The sequence below is a fragment of the Gossypium arboreum genome, chromosome 4 (genome assembly GCF_025698485.1).
Source record: "Gossypium arboreum isolate Shixiya-1 chromosome 4, ASM2569848v2, whole genome shotgun sequence".
Classification (NCBI taxonomy): Eukaryota; Viridiplantae; Streptophyta; class Magnoliopsida; order Malvales; family Malvaceae; genus Gossypium; species Gossypium arboreum.
Genome location: NC_069073.1, coordinates 45396862 through 45417480, shown reverse-complemented (window position 1 = coordinate 45417480; position 20619 = coordinate 45396862).

The window sequence follows — 20619 nt, the reverse complement described above, 5'->3', positions numbered from 1 at the left end:
ACATGCCCGTGTGAGAAAGTCCAGGCCATGTTGATTTCCCACGCGGGTCCATTTTCTCTGTTTTCGGCCCGTTTCTCGCTCTTTTTACTCTCCTATGCTCTCCTAAGTATAAAACATGAAATTAAAGGATTAGGAGCATCAAATTCACCAAATATAAGGAGAAACAATTTATAAATAGGTAAAGCATGGGATAAAAATATGTATAAATTATGGTTTATCAAATACCCCCACACTTAAGCATATGCTTGTCCTCATGCAAAAATCCTCAACTCATAATCAAAATAAATTCTTCTCAATTTATAATTCCTATCAATAATATCTCAAAATAATCCATAAGTACTCATACATTGAAAATTCAACTAAAAGTACATCAAAGTTTCAAACATTCCAAGTTTAGCATTTTTCACGAAAACATAGGTGTCTCCCCTCATCTAAGTGATTACCTTTGATCAAAATATCACAAAGTTTAACATCCTCACTAAAGATTCACTCAAATCACTCAAGGTGTTTAAGGACATCAATAAAAGCACTTATTAGTCAATATGAAAACTTGCTTGAAAATCAAATCTCCACCATTATATATTAAGCTGATACATCAATCAAAAAGGTCTTTTAGAGGGTTGTAACACGGCTTTGGTTAGGGGTGTGGTTACAAGCTAAAAGAAGATGTTAGAATCGAGATTGAATTGAAAAATTACCTAGCTAGAAAAATAACTAGTCATCAGTTGAATACAAGTGAGCTTCTTTTCAGAATATGGAATTAACACTCAAGCTCAAAAATGACAATTTACTACTAATATGTATGTAAGTATTGTTTTTTTTTAAGAACAAGTCAAATATTTAGAAGAACAAAACATAACTAAGCAATTTGTTCAAATCAAATCTCGGCAAAAATAAGGATCAAATTAGGGGATTTCAACAATAATGGGTTATGGGTTAATATTGAGGGTAAATCAATTAATGGCTTTGTTAGGCTCAAAAGGGGTTCATAAGGGTTAATTATGGAGGTAGGCTTTTGTGGAGTGAGTGGGTTAAACCTAAGTGCATTTATCATCTTGAGATATCAAATCAAATGGTTTGGTCTTGACATGCATAATCAAGCAAGTTCTAGAATAACAAATCAAAACTGACGCACTCATAATGAAAGTGAGCATGAAAGGAATAAAATATGCTCTAAAGGCTCAAGATCTCACAAAAATTATGGCTTTTTAAAGTTCAAACTTGTGAATTTCAACTCAAGATAATACCTAAAGTTTTTAATTCTTCAAAAATCAACTTATCATGCTTGATTCCCTAATGTCTTAAAGTTTAAACATACCTATGTTTTAATTCAAGACATATCAATAAAAGTCATAAATTAATCAAAATTCATTCTAATAGTGATATGAGTGATTCACGTGAGAATAAGACAAAATTTAGGGATTTCAAATGATGATATAAAAGACCCCCCACACTTAAGATGTACATTGTCGTCAATGTACAAAGAAATATATATTGACAAAGATAGATTTATAATCATAAGATAGGGAGAGAAGTGAAACTTCCTGAATGATGAATAAACTCCTTGAATTGGAGTCATAGAGAATAAACTAGAACAACCCTTCCATGTCTAATTTTGTCCATACCAAAATATGATGATCTATTTGCCATTTAAAGACTTCTAGTTTAAACCCCCATTTCAAACAAGTACTTATATTTTAGAAAACATATTTTGCAATTAATGTAATTTAATCCCAATAATAAAATTGGGCACTTTATCGATAAAATTACTTAACAAAATTTGCACACAATCACTCAAACATATCATGGACTCTAAAATAATCATAAAATAAATATTTCTACCTCGAATTTGTGGTGTCGTAACCACTGTTTTGACTAGGCCCTATTTTAAGCTGTTACAATTCTCCCCCTTAGGGATTTTCGTCTCCAAAAATCTTACCAGAAGATAAACTTAGGTTTGATTTCGTAAAGCACTGCCAAATACTCGTATAGCCTCAACATCCTCAATGTCTCACTCCTTAGACTAAGATTCTAAACTATACTTTCTTATCCTGGACATAAGAACCACATCACCAAATTTTCTCAAGTTCTGACGAAATACACACTAATAACTAACTGGCCTCATTTTATCAATAGTCTTATACTCTTTGATGAACTGTAATTCACTTTTCTTCAATTACCAAAATAAAGGATTTTCTGTCACAAAGATACTTTCAGCAGCACCTGCCACTATTCTATAAACAAATAATTCTGCCAATTCTATTTAACCAGGAATTGATACATACTGAGATAATTATGCGAATTTCGTTAAACAATTGGGAACAATCCAGCTAGCATTTTCTCTCATTCAGAATGTGACAGAAAATCTGATACAAAATTTATAGTAGCCCTCTTCATCATTATTTCAGTAACATCACTAACAGTATGAACCCTGAATGCACTTGACATTCAACTTAATCCTGTGTGAAATCAACTTTCGAACACTAAATCAGAAATACCGTGTTCATATCCGTATACCAGAACATTTTCTTCAAATCTCTGTACTTCTTATTAATATTTGAATGGATGGACATCTATAAGTTCTGTACAAAATTCTCTACATAAACATCTGAGTTTTGTAATACATGAGGTCTATCTCAAAATAATAGTAACAGTAATCAAACTCAATCTGAGGTTTAGAACCAGAAGTTGACCCTTACTGTACTCATTTAACCTATCTCTTATTAATAAATTTCTGAGTTTATTAAACTTGCAGAGAAAGCATCACTTTAGCTTTTTAATTAGCTAAAATCAATCCATCATCAAATAAGATCAATAGAGTAACCCAATCACACAAGATAAGCAGGGATTTTCCTTATAAGCATTTATAATTACACTTGCCTCCCTACGGGTCAATCAATAATTATTCACAATCTGTCAATAGTTCAAGTCATCAATACTATCTTAATCTCAGATTTTTTTATGCTACTAGATACCTTCAACTCTTGAGATCAGGGAACATACGACAATCTTTGTCAAACAAACAATGTCATTAGATTCTCAATATAGACATAATAGCGACCATCTCTAAATCACTAGCCGAACAGTTCCTTTTTAAGGTAATATTTACTGTCTAAAAACATAAACCATCACTTTACATTCTATCAATAAAACACATTCTAATCCGTTCATTTGTGTATCACTGAAAAATTATAAATTCATTACTTAATTCAAATTAAACTCAAAACTGAAGCTTCGGTTAATAATACCTTCAACCTTGCTAACATGTCCAGACCATTCAAATTTCATAATTGGGATAACATTATCAACAAAACAACTTTAATTTAGAATAACATCACTCATTTTAAACAAATCCAATAGGTATTTACTCAGACAAAACGTAACATCTTGCTTGAGCTCACTAAAAAAAATATCAAAATTACCCAAGGAAAAAAAATCAATATATCATTTGAATTTGACTGTCCCAAATCCTATTTTTGTCGATCTCGATTCAATGATAAGTCACACTTGATAAGTTAAAGAATAAGGATGATGAGAAACTGAGATAATTAAATCCGAAACACAAAACCATTTTAATTGTATGAAGACACCACTCATACGAAATAATAGAAATCCTGACGATTTCACAAAGAAAACTAGAAGAAAAAGAAATATGGATCATACGTTCTGAAGTCGATTATAACAGAGACAAAGCATACTCCTTACAGATATAAATAGAATAATAACCAGAAGAAAAATAAGAACAATTTCATGTAAGCTCACTATCAACTTTTATCTCAGATATAACGTAATTGAATTCTAATAGAAGATAGTGGAATGTCGATCATATATCAATCAGACTAACGATACTTTCATCAGAAAACAAACAATCATAGTTGTCTTTGAAAATATATGAACACATACAATACCTAGAAGAGATAGTCATAAATTGGTCAACTGTGACTGTCATTCTTAAACATCTTCACGTTTCAAACATCATTCTTCTGACTAATTCTGCCCTCACTAATTTCCACATTATTCCTTTCACTAAAGAAAATCAATTCAGAAAAATTTTAGTTAATACTTCCTTTCAGTATCTTATCTGAATAAGTCGATTTATCAAAGTTTACTTCTTCACTAATTATGATATTGTATAAACCAAATAATTCTAGGGTCAATCTAATATCTTTCTAACTCTATCCTTCACTTGTCAACTATTCACAGTCTTTGATCATATCTACAGTTATTCTATCACTAAACTCTTTAATTCCACACTTAGGAAATCAATCAACATGATTCTCATGAATTTCTGTTATAAACACCTCATTGATAAAGAGGTGAGGTTGTACAACCTCTAACTCGATTCTAACATATATGCACACATATGGCATAACGCTAATCAGAATCATATATCATCGTAGTTGTACTATTCACTTAAGACAATTTGACATTCACATTCGTGGTACACAAAATTTTCGATTACTTCAATCAAACATACGCACTCATTCATACATTCTATGGATTTTGTATACCCTTACTTATCTATTTACTAAATCATTTTTGTCAAGCATGTAGCATCATATGAAAGCCAAACAAATACATACGAGCATATCACCATATAAACTTTCATATCACACATTATTACATATAATTTACAAATTCTTATTCATACCTTTTTGAATTTTGACTTATTATAACTGCACTTTCTTCAAATACTTTAGTATCACTATCAAATAGTCAGATATAGCTCGGTTGGAGAGTACTTTTGTTTTAACAAGATGGTCTTCAATCGTGTCAGAAGACATCAAACTATCACATTGTGGTGGCATGTATAATTAGACTCTCACACTTGCTATGTTAGTCCGAGAACCGACTAAACCATATCTCTGATACCACTAAATGTAACAACTCTTCCATGTCTAATTTTGTCCATACCAAAATATGATGATCTATTTTCCTTTTAAAGACTTATAGTTTAAACCCCTATTTCAAACAAGTGCTTATATTTTAGAACTCATATTTTGCAATTAATGTAATTTCATCCCAATAATAAAATTAGGCACTTTATCGATAAAATTACTTAACAAAATTTGCACACAATCACTCAAACATATCATGGACTCTAAAATAATCATAAAATAAATATTTCTACCTTAGATTTATGGTGTCATAACCACTGTTCCGACTAGGCCCTATTTTAAGCTGTTACATAAACGACCAAAGCAATGATGAGGGTGGAGGAGGATACTCCAGTGGTGGTAGAGGTTGGGTTCCACAAATGCTCTGCCAAAAGAATATTTTATCTCATGTTTGCTATAGTCGTGGTCAAGCAGGGCATGGCAGTCGTGGAGAACCTTTCCCAGTGGAGTTCCAAGTTCCTAAGTAATAGTGAGCTTTGGAGCTCTTTATAACTGTGATAGACTCAGGAAATTTTTTAGGAAGTATATAAAGAAGAATAATTACTCGTAATGAAATAGATGAAATTAAAAATTTTAAAATAATAATTATAAAACCTAATAAAAATAAGCTTAAAGAAAAATTAAAAGTAGTCTTAAAATAGAATAAAAGTAACAACATAAAATAACAAATAAAAGTTTTTAAACATCTGCATCGCTAGAAGGTTCGCGAGGTGGGGGTGGCGATGAGATGTGGAAGTGTTGACAAATCTGCTGTAGAGTAGCATCAATTTTATTGAAGCACTGAAAACACTGCTGCTCGAATCGAGTAAGGCACTCAGAGATGTCAGCGTATGAAGCCGCCGTATGAACTGGAAGAAAGGGGGGTGGTGGCTGAGATGGTGGGTCCTCATGACGTGGAGGGACATCGATACTGAGGAGGGTAGGTGCCACGTCATTTCTCGATCATCCTCATACTTAGCATGCTCGAGATGCCCTGTAGAGATATCTGGCTGATGAGAGTGAGGGAGGATGATTGGGCTGCTGTGTTGAGGATCCCGAAGTGCCGAGCCAATCGAGTCACATAGGGCTTGATAGAGATGACCCCTCTCCTGTGCCGATCCGTCTGGTGGCGAATGGTGAGGGCAATAAAGTAGGCAAGGTTGATGACGTGCCCATTCGCCATACTCTATAAGAAATAGGTGTCGTGGGTGGTGACGACGCCAGTGCTCTCTCATCTCCTTGTCAGAGTGTGAGCCAAGATGGCGTGTAGATACCTCAAGGATGGAGGGAGAGCTGATGCCTTGGAGTAGCTAGGGTCGTAGGTGGCCGAGGCAGGGACGAGATCCCTCCAGCATTTTGAAGGGGAGTAGTAGATGTGGCGGTGGAGGGTGTTTAGTTTATTATCATCCATGAATTCCTCCATGTATAGCCCTAGTGCAATCCCGAACTGGGGTACGCTCAACTAGCGTACTGGACCATTCCAAGATCATCAAAGTTTGTCATGACAGTTTGAAGATGGAACGTCGAGCAGAGTTCCAATGTAAACTTGAGATACGTCGGCTCGATGATCTCAAATAAGAGCCCTGATAGGTCAGTTGTTAGGAGGGCTCGGACCGCGTTAGCCAATTGAATCTGTTCGAGTGTGGCCCAGTCAATACAGTGGCCCATACCTAGGGATCGGGCCCGTAATATCTGATATAATTCCTCCTAGGGTCCCAAGGGAACCTGGAGGAACGGGTGCCTAATCTCCATGGTAGGACCCGAGGATGACGCTGCTCCTTTCCTATTCTTCGAGGTGGGAACAACAGTCTTCTTACCACATGAGGACGACATTGTACTTGCATTGAAAAATCAAAGTTTAACCAATATGCCCCAAGAATAGTATGGAAAATCAAGGCTAAATATGAATATTTTATGAGATTTATATATGAGATGATACAAACTAAAACCACTAAATATATCAAGTTAGAGGATTATGGAAATAATTGTGACAACCAGAATTAGGGCCTAATCGGAATAGTGGTTTCATGACCACAAATCCGAGATAGAAATAATTGTTTTATAATTATTTTGGGGTTTATGATATGATTGCATGATTTTGTGAAAATTTCGTGATGAAATTCTATGCCTAAAGTGCTTAAATTGAAAATAGGGACTAAATCGAATAAGTTGCAAAATTTACATCCCTAAGTTTTAGTATGAAATTGTTTTGGAATATTAATTAGGAGGTCTTAAATAGCAATTTGACCAATTTTAAATTCATGGACAAAATTAGGACATGGAAGGAATTTTTGAAAGTTTAGTAAGGAGGGCATTTTGGTCATTTGGATATTAAATGAAATAAAATGGGAAAAATAACACAAAATTGATCATCATCCTCCTTAGTTGCTGCCGAATTCTCCTCTCTCCATAGCTAGGGTTTCTTCAATTTTCAAGCTCCATAATCAAGAAAGACGCGAATTGATCTCGAACGGGGAAGGAAAAAGTTTTGGACTAAATTGCAAAATTTCCACATTTTGCACCAAGGTAAGTTTGTATGTAAATATTACAATAATTTCATGTACATTCTTATATTTCAGCCTATTATATAAATATACTAGCTGATGTTAAAATATAAATCGACTATTGGAAGAATGGAAATAAATATAGAGAGAGATCCGGTTGAACATTCTTGAGAGATCGAATGAAATAGAGGAGCGTAGCTAGGTCACATGTATGATGCTGAGTGCACATCATGTGTACAAGAAAGCTATGAGACACCTGTAGTAGCTAGGTCACATGTGTGATACGAGATGTATCCCATGTAGACAAGAGAGCTACGTGAAAGATAAATGTAGCTAGGTCGCATGCGTGATTCCAAGTGAAGGACACCATGTAGACAAGAGAGCTACGAGACAAATCGGTTAGGTCGCATGAGTGGTACTATGTGTTCACCATGTGTACAAGAGAGCCGAACTAAACGAAGTATGATGGTGGAGCTGTGTCAAACCATTAAATATCGAGGATTGATCCGAATTGTTCAACGGGATGGTTTTGTGGTGATATTGTGGTTTGGACCTACACTTATGGTGAATGAAATGTGGTGAAAATGATTTGTGGTATATACATATATAAGATAAAATGAGGTTAGCATAAAGAATGTGTGAAAGAGTGAAACTAGCATTAAAACTGTTTTTAAATGGTATCAGCGACGTGATTTTGAAAAAATCACCAAAAATAGGAGGAATATAATTAGAGGTTGACTGAGATGTAAAATTAAAGCTTAATGAGTCTACTTTCATATAAAAGAAACAGAGCAAGCAAAGGAATTCTATATTTCGAGATATTTACAATTGTATGTGACTTGCTCAGGATGAATACGTGATCCCCTGTTCCAACTTTGAAAAATCATTAAAAATTGTACAAAGAAAATTAAGAAATATAGTTTACATGCCTAAATTCCTTATTGAGACTAGTTTTAAATGAAATAGACTTCAGGGTTGTTTGAATTGTGTACTGAGAGATATTCAATTCGTAGTGAACAGAGGTCAGATCAGTCGAGCTGTGTAACAGGGGAAACTTTAACTAACAAACTGTACTAATCGGCTGAATCAAAAATTATAGCAAAAAATTAGCAAAAAGCTTTATGAGTCTAGATTCAGGGAAATTTTACGGATTTGAATTTCGAGTTTTGTAACTCGAGTTATGATTTATTTAGTGAATATGACGCAGCAGAGACAGCTTAATCAAAGTGGAATGAATACTGAAGTTAAAGTAGATATACTTGAATTGTTGTGTAAACATGTTAGATTCTTTAATTAGTATTTACATACTTACTTACTAAGCTATAAGCTTACTTTGTTTCTCTCTTTTGTCTTATAGTGTCCTTCGACTTGTTCAGAGTTAAGGATCGTGAAGATCTACCCGCACTATCATACTTTAGGGTATTTGAACTAAACGTTTTGAATTATGGCATGTATAGTAGGCTTAATTATTTTGTTACGTGTCATATTTGTCTAGGTTTAAAATATTAGTTACAAGATTTCGACCACTACTTTGTACAAGCCATTAAAGTTGGCTAATATTGTTCAAGACATATGTTATACGATGCACTATCAAATTGGATGACATATTTATATCTCGATTATGTTTAATGGTATGTGTTATGTTCTGGTAATACCTTATATCCTGTTCCAAGCAATGGTAACGGGTAAGGGTGTTACATTTAGTGGTATCGAGCTATGGTTTAGTCGGTTCTCGGACTAATAAAGTGTGTGTAAAGGTCTAGCTATACATGCCATAAAAATATTGTGATAGTGTGGTGACTCTGATTATTCTAAACGTGTTTTGTTTTAATATAGTAATGGATCCTGAAGGAACTGCGGTGATGATGTTTTAGTAATGCGCCGGCTCCGCACAAGGGACCGCTACCTGTGGAAAGTAGACTGAGACATTGAGACAAGGAGATGAGGCTCGGATGCCTTTCTCCAAATGATGAACAATTGGTATATTGAATTTATTCGAGCAAATCCAAATGCTCAACCTCCTCCACCCCTCCTATACCTCGGGCGATTCTCAGAGTGCCAAGGTATAGATTTGGTAAGAATGAACAAGCCTCCGGTTGACAAGATTCAAAACAAGGGTCAAGAGTTTAGAGCAAAGGTCGATGATGATCCCGAGAAAGCGGAATTCGGCTTGAAAATTCTACCCGTGTATTTGATGAGCTCTCATGTACACCCGAGGAATGCTTAAAGTGTCAGATCACTTTTGAGAGATTCGACTTACCACCGGTGGAAGACTTTGGTTGCAGTGGTGCCAAAAGAAAAAGTTACTTGGGATTTCTTCCAGAAGAATTTAGAAAGAAATACATAAGTCAACGATTTATTGATCAAAACGGAAGGAGTTCCTTGAATTGAAGCAGGGAAAATGTCTCAGAGCAGTATGAACGCGAATTTGTAAGACTCAGCAAGTATGCTCAGAATGTGTGTCTACCGAGGCCATTATGTGTAGAAGATTTGAAGATGGACTGAATGAGGACATTAAAATGCTTGTAGGAATTTTGGAGTTGAAAGAATTTGTAGTATTGGTTGATCGAGCTCTTAAAGTGAAGAATTGAACAAAGAAAGAAGAAAAGTCGCTATTGAGGCCCGAGACGCCGAAAAAAGACAGATAAGCAAGCCATTTCAATCTCAACCAAAGAGGTCCAAAGAGACAAACCCTCGAATGACAGCTTTCAATTGGGGATTCACACAGAGATCGTGGTAGAGCATATTCGGGTCTAAAGCTCAAGCTACTTCGATGGCAAGTGTGGGTAATGTGCGACCTAGAAAGCCCGAGTGTCGCAATGTGGCGAGCAACATTATGGTGAGTGTTGGGGACCGAGCGAGCTTGTTTCAAAAGTGTTCTCGTGAGCATTTTATTAGAGATTGTCCGGAAAAATTAAAGAAGAAAGATTTCAGAGTGCTAGATGTAATACCACCGCTAGTAGAGGTAGACCAACGAGAAATACCGGAGGTGGGACTAGTAGTAAACCGTGATGAAAGATTTAACGGCAAGATCGTAATCTAGAGCACTGCTAGAGCTTATGCTATACGTGCGAGAAGATGCATCATCTCCGATGTCATTCTTCGTACATTTTCTCTATGATACTATTGTTATTGCATTGATTGTCCCGGTCCACTCATTCCTATATTTGCATGAATTTTGTATCCAATAAAAAGTTGCTGTTGAATTTATCGAGTTTACGATTAAAGTGTCGAACCCTTAGGCCAATATGTGCTAGTTGACAAGGTTTGCAAGAATTGCCCATTAATGATTCAAGGTCACTGCTTTTTTGCCAACTTGATGTTGTTACCATTTGGTGAGTTTGACGTTATCTTGGGAATGGACCGTTAACATTGTATGATGCTAAGGTAGATTGTAAACAAAAGACACTAGAGTTGAAATGTGAAAATGGAGAAATTCGTGGGTTGAAACAGATGAATCAAATAAATTGCCTATGGTGATTTCGCATATGTCCGCACGTAAATACATGAGAAAAGGGTGTGAAGCTTATCCGCTTATGTAATGAATATTGAGTTGCCCTAACTGAAATTTGAATCGATCTTATAGTCCGTGAGTTTCGGATGTATTTCGGAGGAATTGCCAGGTTGCCTCCGAATAGAGAGATAGATTTTGCTATTGATTTGTTGCCAAGACCGCACCGATCTCGATTGCTCCATATAGAATGGCTCATTGAATTAAAAGAATTGAAGGCTCGATTGCGGAGTTAACAGACAAGGGATTTGTGAGACCGAGTTTCTCTCCTGGGTGCTCTGTATTATTCAGTGAAGAAGAAGGATGGTTCAATGAGACTTTGCATTGATTACCGCGACAATAAGGTGACTATAAAGAACAAGTACCCATTGCCGAGGATTGATGATTTATTCGATCGCTTAAAGGGGCCACAGTGTTTTCAAAGATTGATTTGAGGTCCGGTTACTACCAAATGAGAGTTAAGGAGTCGATGTCTGAAAACCGCTTTAGGACAAGGTATGGACATTATGAGTTTCTTGTGATGCCTTTCGCTTAACAAATGCTCCAGCTATATTTATGGACTTAATGAATCGGATCTTCCTACCATATTTGGATAAGTTTGTAGTAGTGTTTATAGATGACATTTTAATTTATTCTCGAGATGAGTCTGAACATGCCGAACACTTGAGAACTATATTGCAAATCTTGAGAGAAAAGAAACTGCTTGCCAAGTTTAGTAAAAGTGAGTTCGCTTCGTGAAGTCGATTTTTGGGGCATATAGTCTCGGTGATGGTATTCGGTGGATCCAAGTAAGATTTCTGCGATCGTTGATTGGAAACCGCCAAGAATGTATCCGAGGTTAGAAGCTTTTAGGCTTAGCCGGGTATTATAGACGCTTTGTTGAAGGATTTTCGATGATTGCCTCTCCTATGACTAAGTTGTTGCAAAAGAATGTTAAGTTTGAATGGACTGATAAATGTCAACAAAGTTTTGAAAAGTTGAAAGCACGATTGATGAAGCACCAATTTTAGTACAAATTTTGAGTCGAAAGGAGTTTGTAATTTATAGTGATGCATCATTGATGTGCCTTGGATGTGTGTTGATGCAAGAGGGTAAAGTGGTAGCTTATGCTTGAGACAGCTTAAAACCGCATGAGAAGAACTATCCTACACATGATTTGGAACCGGCATTGTTGTTTTTGCCTTGAAGATTTGGCGACATTATTTGTACGGTGAAAAATGCCGAATTTTTACCGATCACAAAAGTTTGAAGTACTTGATGAATCAAAAGGATCTGAATCTGCATGACAATAAGATGGCTTGAATTATTAAAGGATTATGATCTAGTGATTGATTATCATCCGGAAAAGCAAATGTAAGTTCTTGACGCCTTGAGCGTAAAATTTCTTTTTACTTTGAGAGCCATGAACACGGGTTAGCATTGTCTCGATGATGGGTTAATCTTAGCGAAATGAGAGCTAAACCGTTATTTCTCCAGCTTGATTTGTGATGCTCAAAAGAATGATAGTGAGTTGCGGATCAAGAGAACTCAATGCTAATCAAAGTTACGACTCGATTTTCGAGTTGGACCGGATGATTGTTTGATGTTTCGAGACAGGATATGTGTGCCGAAAACGATAAATTGATTCGTAAAATATTACATGAGGCGCACAATGGTCATTTATCAGTTCATCCGGTAGCACAAAATGTATAATGATTTAAAGAAGTCAGATTGGTGGCCAAGTATGAAAAGGACATTTCGAATTTGTAACCAAGTGTTTGATCTGTCAACAAGTAAAAGTGAACATCAAGTGCCTTCGTGATTACTTCAACCGGTAATGGTGCTCGAGTGGAAATGGGACAAGATTACCATGGATTTTGTAACCGGTTTGCCTTTAACTCCTAAAAGAAGGATGTTTGTTTGGGTAGTGGTTGATAGATTAACAAAGTCACCCACTTTATACCAAAGACGCACCGATTACTCACTTGATAAATTAGCCAATTATATATTGCTGAAATTGTGAAGTTGCACGAGTACCTATATCTATAATATCGATAGAGATCCAAGATTTACCTCGAGATTTTGGAAAAAGTTACAAGAAGCTTTGGGTACAAAATTGAACTTTAGTACCGCATTTCATCCACAAACAGATGGTCAAACAGAAAGAGTAATCCGGTACTCAAGATATGCTTAGATGTCTTGTGTTTTAGAATTTGGAGGTAGTTGGGAGAAATATCTATCTTTGATTGAGTTTGCCTACAATAACAGCTTATCAATCAAGTATACAAATGGCACCGCATGAAGCCTTGTATGGTCGTAAGTGTCGGACTCCTTTATATTGGACCGAGCTTAGTGAGAAACAGATTCATGGAGTTGATCTAGTTAAAGAAACCAAGAGAAAATAAAAGTAATTCGGGATTGCTTAAAAGCTGCTTCAGATCGACAAAAGTCATATGTAGATTTAAAAAGAAAAGAGATTGAATTTCAGGTGGGTGATAAAGTGTTCTTGAAGGTGTCACCATGGAAAAAGATTCGAGATTTAGTCGGAAAGGCAAGTTGAGTCCGCTTTTATTGGGCCGTCGAGATTCTTGAGAGAATTGGACCAAAGGCATATCGGTTGGCCTTACCGGCAGAGAGTTAGAAAGAATTCATAACGTGTTTCATGTATCAATGTTGCGACATTATCGTTCGATCCTTCACATGTGATTTCTCCAATGAAAATTGAGATTCGATCGGATATGACTTATGAGGAGGAACCAATAAAGATTTTGGCTCGAGAGGTTAAACAGTTAAGAAATAAAAGTATAGCTTTAGTGAAAGTATTGTGGCACGGACATGGGATAGAAGAGGCTACGTGGGAACCTCAAGAAGCTATGAGGAAACAAGACCCAAACCTCTTTATCGGTAAGATTTTCGAGGACGAAAATCTCAAAAGGGGGAGAATTGTGACAACCCGAATTAGGGCCTAATCGAATAGTGGTTTCATGACCACAAATCCGAGATAGAAATAATTGTTTTATAATTATTTTGGGGTTTATGATATGATTGCATGATTTTGTGAAAATTTCGTGATGAAATTCTATGCCTAAAGTGCTTAAATTGAAAATAGGGACTAAATCGAATAAGTTGCAAAATTTACATCCGGAAGTTTTAGTATGAAATTGTTTTGGAATATTAATTAGGAGGTCTTAAATAGCAATTTGACCAATTTTAAATTCATGGACAAAATTAGGACATGGAAGGAATTTTTGAAAGTTTAGTAAGGAGGGCATTTTGGTCATTTGGATATTAAATGAAATAAAATGGGAAAAATAACACAAAATTGATCATCATCCTCCTTAGTTGTCTTGCCAATTCTCCCTCTCTCCATAGCTAGGGTTTCTTCAATTTTCAAGCTCCATAATCAAGAAAGACGCGAATTGATCTCGAACGGGGAAGGAAAAGTTTTGGACTAAATTGCAAAATTTCCACATTTTGCACCAAGGTAAGTTTGTATGTAAATATTACAATAATTTCATGTACATTCTTATATTTCAGCCTATTATATAAATATACTAGCTGATGTTAAAATATAAATCGACTATTAGAAGAATGGAAATAAATATAGAGAGAGATCCTGTTGAACATTCTGAGAGATCGAATGAAATAGAGGGAGCGTAGCTAGGTCACATGTATGATGCTGAGTGCACATCATGTGTACAAGAAAGCTACGAGACACCTCAGAGTAGCTAGGTCACATGTGTGATACGAGATGTATCCCATGTAGACAAGAGAGCTACGTGAAAGATAAATGTAGCTAGGTTGCATGCGTGATTCCAAGTGAAGGACACCATGTAGACAAGAGAGCTACGAGACAAATCGGTTAGGTCGCATGAGTGGTACTAAGTGTTCACCATGTGTACAAGAGAGCCGAACTAAACGAAGTATGATGGTGGAGCTGTGTCTTTGAAACCATTAAATATCGAGGATTGATCCGAATTGTTCAACGGGATGGTTTTGTGGTGATATTGTGGTTTGGACCTACACTTATGGTGAATGAAATGTGGTGAAAATGATTTGTGGTATATACATATATAAGATAAAATGAGGTTAGCATAAAGAATGTGTGAAAGAGTGAAACTAGCATTAAAACTGTTTTTAAATGGTATCAGCGACGTGATTTTGAAAAATCACCAAAAATAGGAGGAATATAATTAGAGGTTGAATGAGATGTAAAATTAAAGCTTAATGAGTCTACTTTCATATAAAAGAAACAGAGCAAGCAAAGGAATTCTATATTTCGAGATATTTACAATTGTATGTGACTTGCTCAGGATGAATACGTGATCCCCTGTTCCAACTTTGAAAAATCATTAAAAATTGTACAAAGAAAATTAAGAAATATAGTTTACATGCCTAAATTCCTTATTGAGACTAGTTTTAAATGAAACAGACTTCAGGGTTGTTTGAATTGTGTACTGAGAGATATTCAATTCGTAGTGAACAGAGGTCAGATCAGTCGAGCTGTGTAACAGGGGAAACTTTAACTAACAAACTGTACTAATCGGCTGAACCAAAATTATAGAAAAAATTAGCAAAAAGCTTTATGAGTCTAGATTCAGGGAAATTTTACGGATTTGAATTTCGAGTTTTGTAACTCGAGTTATGATTTATTTAGTGAATATGACGCAGCAGAGACAAATTAATCAAAGTGGAATGAATATGAAGTTAAAGTAGATATACTTGAATTGTTGTGTAAACATGTTAGATTCTTTAATTAGTATTTACATACTTACTTACTAAGCTATAAGCTTACTTTGTTTCTCTCTTTTGTCTTATAGTGTCCTTCGCTTGTTCAGAGTTAAGGATCGTGAAGATCTACCCGCACTATCATACTTTAGGGTATTTGAACTAAACGTTTTGAATTATGGCATGTATAGTAGGCTTAATTATTTTGTTACGTGTCATATTTGTCTAGGTTTAAAATATTAGTTACAAAGATTTCGACCAGCTACTTTGTACAAGCCATTAAAGTTGGCTAATATTGTTCAAGACATATGTTATACGATGCACTATCAAATTGGATGACATATTTATATCTCGATTATGTTTAATGGTATGTGTTATGTTCTGGTAATACCTTATATCCTATTCCGGCAACGGTAACGGGTAAGGGGTGTTACAATAATGAATGAATGCATGTGGGTAAGCATAATTTTCATGGAAACAAGGAAAAATGAACGAGTATAGCATAATGTAGTAACTAAAATGACAAAAGTTTTTATTAAACAAGGATGAGTATTTTAATATTCTAACTATGAATATTCATTCAAAATAGTTCAGTATAGTAGAGGAATCATGAAATAAGCAACATATTTAAATAAAATTGAGAGAAAAAGAGGAAACAAATGCAAAAAGAAGGAGCTTGAGGAGTCGAAATCGGTATTGTAGGCGGCGCACGGGCGTGGGGGGTAGGGTGTGTGAAGTTGTAGCGGCTAGGGTTAGGGTTTTTTGGTGAGGGAGATGATGAATGTGAGGGGTTTATATAGATTTTGAGGCACACGGCTATGGGACATGCCCGTGTGGCTTAATTTTTGCCCGTGTGTTTTGAGAATTTTGAATTTGGGCACGCCTGACATTTGTCCCACGCCCGTGTTCTTTGGGTGTGAGGGTGTACACGGCCGTGTCTCACAGCCGTGTCCTACTTCGTTCACTTCTCCCATGCTCGTGTACATAGGTCCATGCCTGTGTTCGTTTTGACAGTGTCGACCACGGGTGGATGGCACAGGCGTGTCGCATGCCGGGAAAAAATCTTGCCCTGTTTTCACACAGCCTAATGCACGCCCGTGTGCCTGGCCGTGTGGTCTTTTGAAAGTCTGCATTCCATGATTCAGTTAGTATGTTAGATGTTAAAAACTAAAATTTTAAAGAAATTAACATTGTTAGTACTCGGGTTGCCTCCTAAGAAGCACTTATTTATAGTCTAAGCTCGACTTACCTCTCTTCTGCATGGTCAAGGTGGTGCGAGGAGTTTACACTCCTCATCCCTGCTATCAACTTTATCAACATAAGGTTTAAGACGGGTATTGCTCACCTTAAATGTGCCGAATTTGGGATGAATTACCTTGACTGTTCCATATGGGAAAATACTGAGTACCGTAAGAGGAATTTCTTCATTAGGTTCAGGAGTGGCAAGGCGAGGATCTACTGCATCTAGTAGTACTTTGTCTCTAACCTTAAGTTGATTTGGTAAGGTACTGAGCTTGTCCTGGCTCGATTTCAGTTTATCAAGTGTTCTCGGTTTCTGTGTCCACCATTCATCTACTCTTCAATTTGTAACCTTTGTTCTTTATAGATAGGTCCTTTGTTGTTGTTTGAACATGGCTCATATGTATTCTTCGAAATTGTTTCCTGTATAGAGGGTTTCACCACATGATCAGTACTAGTAGAATGAATTATACCACCAACTTCAATTTTTTATGTGTTACTCAAATTACGAGCTTGAAGGGTGATTGTTTCGTCTCCCACACGAAGTGTGAGTTCACCTGTCCCAACATTAATAATGGTTCTAGCAGTCGCTAAAAAGGGTCGTCCTAAAATTAAAGGTGTGTTACTATCCTTTTCCATGTCTAGAACAACAAAGTCTACTGGGTATATAAATTTATCGATCTTAACAAGAACATCTTCAATAATACCCCTAGGAAATCTAATGGTTTTATCAGCTAATTGAATGCTCATCCTAGTTTGTCTGGGTTTCCCAAGACCTAGCTGTTTAAACATTTTATAAGGCATAACATTAATGCTTGCCCCTAAGTCATCCAATGCATGATGAACAGCTAAACTACCAATTAAACAAGGAATTGTAAAACTCCCTGGATCTTTCAATTTGTTGGGTAGCTTATTCTGTAATATGGCTAAGAAAACTACATTCAACTCCACATGCGACGCCTCATCCAACTTTTGTTTATTTGTTAAAAGCTCCTTTAAAAACTTGACTGCATTTGGCATCTACGCAAGGGCTTCGATAAACGGTTAGTTAATATGTAATTTCTTTAAAAGTTTAAGGAATTTACCAAATTGTTCGTCTGATCGGTCTTTCCTTGTTGCATTGGGGTATGTCACATGAGGTTTATATTCTGTACTCATCGGCTTTGGGTCATTTTGGCCTACCTCATTCTTACATTTGCTTACCACCATGTCTGGCCTTGGTTTTGCAACTAACCCTTCCTCATCTTGAATGGCAATCCCATTGAGTTGCTCTCTTGGGTTAGATTCAGTGTTGCTTGGCAGGCTTCCTGTTGGTCTTTCAGATATCAATTTTGCAACTAACGCTTTTTGATTTTTAAGTGCTGTCTCAGTATTCTGAAAACCAGTTTCTGACACTGAGATGAATTTTGTTAGCATCTCTTCAAGGTTCAGCTTTTTCTCTTATTGGTAGGGTGGTTGTTGGAAGCCTGGAGATGGTGGTCTCTGATTCCCTTGGCCTCCCTATGAAAAATTTGGATGGTTCCTCAAACCTGCATTGTAAGTATTGCTATAAGAATTGTTTTGAGATCGAGGATTGTTTCCCATGTAATTTAACTTCTTGTTCTCCATGTTGTGGCCATAAGGTGGATATTCTGAACTGCTTGATCCACCTTCACTTGCTTCGCACTGCATTACTGGGTGAACCTATGAAGAACTAAGAAAACCATCAATTTTCTTATTCAAGAGTTCTACCTGATTAGAGAGCATGGTGACTAAATCGACGTTATAAATGCAAGCTATTTTCGTTGGCTTTTTCCTCATGACTTGCCATTGATAGTTATTCAGTGACATCTCCTCTATAAATTCAAAGGCATCTTCAGGTGTCTTCTTATTGATGGTTCTGCCAGCAGCTACGTCAACCATCTGCCGAGTCGAAGGATTTAGGCCATTATGAAAGGTTTGAACCTGTGACACCCCTAATGTGACCCTAGTCGGAGAGTGGTTTCGGGACCATAAAACCGAGTCACAAGAATAATTAGGTGTTATATTCTGTGCTTATTGTATGTGGAATTTGTATGCGTAAATATTTCGTGCCTTGATTTTATTAATTAGGTGCTAATTCATAAGAAAGGACCCATGTGTTAGGACTTGAAAATGTGATAGGTGAATTTTAAGTGGCCAAATAATGCATGAAGTAAAGACATGAGGGATTTGCATGTCAATTTAGCCAACTATAGGAAGTGGCCGCCATGGTAATGAAGATGGGCAAAAGAAAACATGTCTTGAACATGTTTTGCTAATGGTGGATGTTAGAAATAATAAAATAAAGAGCATGGGCAAGGGAACATGTTTCAAACATGTCTAGTTAATGGATCATGTTAGAAAGAATAAAGAAATGGAGAAAAAGGGAAATGATGAACAAAAAAAAAAAGAGTGTGGATGCCCCCTTGTTGCCGTGAGTTGAGGAAAAGAAAGGAGAAAAAACATTTGTTGTTCATCCTTTCTCATTTTGTTACAATTGCCATGGCTTGAGAAGAAGAAAAAAAGTGTTCATGTTTTCTTTCTTTTGCTATAGCCAAACAAAGGGTGAAAAGAAGGAGATTTACTCAAGTCAATTCGACAAGTACCTTTGGCTACTAGGAGGTAAGCTTTGAGTTTGTTGATTTGGTTTTGTAATATGCTAAGTTGAATGGTGGATGCACTCTTGGTAAGGTCAAGGAAGTTGAGATTTCTTGTGTGTGCCTAGGCAAAATGCCGAATGATTTAGTGTTAGAGATAGGAGCTTACTTAGAATGATAAATTCTTCTCCTATGATTATTTTTCTTGCATGTTAAATGGCTCCTACTTAGCCATGCAAAATTTGTAATTTGTATGGATGATTGGAGCATTCGGCTAGGGTATAAAGGAAGGGATTTTGGTTGTTTCATCTAAGTATGGATGATGAATGTGCTATGGAAAGAAATCGGTCTTCCTATGAATATGATTCGTGAATGTTTATATTAGTAAAATAATTTATGTTCAAACACTTGAGGATTCGCATTGTCCATGACTATTGTGTTTAGGAGGTGATTTTGATTATTTCAATATTGGAAAGTAAGAATAGGTGTGATCGGTCATGGGAATTTGAGATGTTGTACATTAGAATTGAAAATACTTGAGACTAGGTTACCTTAATAGTGATAATACATTCGGCCTTGATGCATAAATTGAATGTTGGCTAAGGTTTTGATATTTTGAACAATGATAGTTGTGAATGGAGTGAAAACCATTAAATTATACACATAAGTATCCAGCAAGAAATTTAACTACTAAATGTATTTATACTAGGAGATCAAGACATCAAAAGGGGAGAATCAAACAAAGGCAAAGCAAAGATAATCGAGTAGTCGATTGGAAATCGTTTCATCCAATATAAGGTAAGTCATTAAGCATATATTTGGTATTGTTTTAAATGATCATAATATCTATGCAATTGTGTTTAATGAGATGATATGTAAATGAAAATGTATGTGTATGGAATGATGACATTGTTGAATGTAAAAGAAATAGTGAAATGTGTAGAAAGTTTGCTTTCGGCACTAAGTGTCTTGAACAATACGTGTGTACGGTGACGAGATTGGCACTAAGTGTGCATGCTGGAAATATATGGCACTAAGTGTGCATGCTGGAAATATATGGCACTAAGTGTGCATGCTGGAAATATACTGACCTTTGGGTGTGCGAGCTCAAGGGTATGGCACTATGTGTGCGGGCTTAAATCACATGGCACTAAGTGTGCGAAATCGAGTATTAAGCACTGTGT